Source organism: Elephantulus edwardii, unplaced genomic scaffold (genome assembly GCF_000299155.1).
Source record: "Elephantulus edwardii isolate Elephantulus edwardi_28Jun2011 unplaced genomic scaffold, EleEdw1.0 scaffold00196, whole genome shotgun sequence".
NCBI lineage: Eukaryota > Metazoa > Chordata > Mammalia > Macroscelidea > Macroscelididae > Elephantulus > Elephantulus edwardii.
The window spans coordinates 1,153,056-1,155,654 of NW_006399946.1; the positions used below are offsets into that span (position 1 = coordinate 1,153,056).

At 48.3% G+C, this 2,599-nt stretch overlaps 1 pseudogene; it reads left to right on the forward strand.

Moving 5' to 3' along the window:
- Positions 1-600: 600 nt before the first annotated feature.
- Positions 601-1,896, forward strand: LOC102851470 (annotated as a pseudogene).
- The last annotated feature ends 703 nt before the right edge of the window (positions 1,897-2,599 follow it).

Below are 2,599 nucleotides of genomic sequence, written 5' to 3' on the forward strand. Positions count from 1 at the left end.
CTTTTTGGTCATAGGGTCACTATGAGTCATTTTTGACTCTACAGCAATCAACAGCATCTATTTAATAACCTTTCAATTTCTTTGTGTATGATATATATCCTCCTGGCATCAGGACAGGAGAAAGACTCATCAACAATCTGCATTAGTCCAAGGTAGAAAAAGACTGCCAAACACAGCCAGAAATACGCAATCTGAAGAGGATAAAATTGATAAATGGGACCTTCTGAAGATTAAATCCATGTGTGCATCAAAATCTTTTTCCAACAGGGTGAAAAAAAAACCCCTACTGACTGGGAAAAAATATTTGGCAATACCATTCCAGACAAGGATCTCATATCAAAAGTTTACAGAATACTCTGAGTATCCACAAGAAAGAGACTGAAATCAAATTACAAAATGGGCAAAAGACATGGAAAGATTTTTCACAGAGGAAGATATTCATTTAGCCAACAGACACATGAGGAAATGCTCCAAATCACTGGCGATAAGAGAGATGCAAATCAAAAGCACAATGAGGGGCTGATCCAATAGGCGGCGGAGGGAACTCCTGGTCCGGGGACTGCATTCCTAGGTCCCTCTCCACCCCACGCGGCCTGGACCATGGACGCCAGGTGGTGGCCAGTAGTGGTGCTGGCCTTGCTCCCCTCCCTAGAGGCGGGGGGGGGAGCTCCCGAAGCCCCGCCAGAGTCATGGACCCAGCTATGGTTCTTCCGCTTTTTGGTGAATGCTACTGGCTATGCCAGTATTATGGTGCCTGGCTACCTCCTAGTACAATACTTCAGACGGACGAACTACCTGGAGACAGAGACCTCTGCTACCCCCCGGTGAAAGCCTTTGTCTTTGGCAATGAGCCCAAGGCCCCCAACGAGATGCTCCTGATGCCTCAGACAGAGCCAACAGAGACCACTCCTCCTTGGCAAGCTCTGAAACTGGTCATCTGTGCCACTGGCCTCCAGGTGTTCTATCTGACTTGGGGTGTGCTGCAGGAAAGAGTGATGATCCACAATTATGGGGCCACAGCCACAACACCAGGTGAGTGCTTCACGGACTCACAGTTCCTGGTGTTGATGAATTGTGTGCTGGCACTGATGGTGGCTGGCCTCCACTGTATGCTCTGCAAGCAGCCTTGACACGGAGCACCGATGTACCGGTACTCTTATGCCAGACTGTCAAACATAATTAGCAGCTGGTGTCAGTATGAAGCTCTCAAGTTTGTCAGCTTCCCCACCCAGGTGCTGGCCAAGGCCTCCAAGGTGATTCCTGTCATGCTTATGGGAAAGCTGGTATCTCGGTGCAGTTATGAGCACTGGGAATACCTGACAGCAGGCCTCATCTCTATTGGGGTCAGCATGCTCTTGCTGTCCAGTGGACCAGAGCCTTGCAGTTCCCTAGCTACCATGCTCTCAGGACTCATCTTATTGACAGGCTACATAGTTTCTGACAGCTTCACCTCAAGTTGGCAGGATGCCCTGTTTGCCTACAAAATGTCATCGGTACAAATGATGTTTGGGGCCAACTTCTTCTCCTGCCTCTTCACTGTGATTTCATTGTTGCAGCAGGGGGGGCTTCCTGGAGGAGACCCGTTTCATGGGGCGACACAGCGAGTTTGCAGCCCATGCACTGCTGCTCTCAAACAGCTCAGCCTTTGGCCAGCTCTTTATCTTATACACTATCGGGCAGTTCAGGGCTGCCACCTTCACCATTATCATGACCCTCTGCCAGGCCATTGCCATTCTCTTCTCCTGCCTCATTTATGGCCACACGGTCACTGCGGTTGGAGGGCTGGGTGTGGCTGTAGTGTTCTCTGCTCTGTTTCTCCAGGTTTATGCCAGGAATTGCCTAAAGCAGAGGGGGAAGAAGGCTGTGCCCATGGAGTCCACTGTGCAGAAGGTGTAAGGAGTAGAGGGATGCAAATAGGACCAAAATGCTTAAGTTTTTTTTCTCAGTATCAGAAATCTGGAGAACAACCACTTGGTCAACTTACTGGAAGAGATCGATATTTGTTCCCATCCCAAAGAAAGGAGACCCAACAGAGTGTGGAAACTATAGAACAATCTCATTGATTTCACATGCAAGCAAGATTCTACTGAAGATTATCCAAAAACGACTGGAACAGCACATCAGCAAAGAACTGCCAGAAGTCCAGGCTGGGTTTAGAAGGGGTCATGGTACTAGACATATTGTAGCTGATGTTAGATGGATCTTAGCTGAAATCAGGGAATACCAGAGGAATGTCTATCTGTGTTTCATTGACTAGGCAAAGGCATTTGACTGTGTGGATCATAACAAACTGTGGCTGACTCTGAGAAGAATGGGAATCCCAGAACACTTGATTATTCTAATGCGAAACCTATACTTGGGCCAGGAGACAGTCGTCAGAACAGAGCACGGGAACATTGGCATGGTTCAAAATTGGGAAGGCCGTACGCCAGGGATGCATCCTATCTCCATACCTTTTCATCCTGTATGCAGAAAAGATCATCAGGGAGGCTGGGCTGTATGAGGAGAAATATGGGGTCAAGATTGGTGGACGGTTTATCAACAATCTGCGTTATGCAGATGACACAGCCCTGCATGCTGAAACTGAGGAGGACCTGAA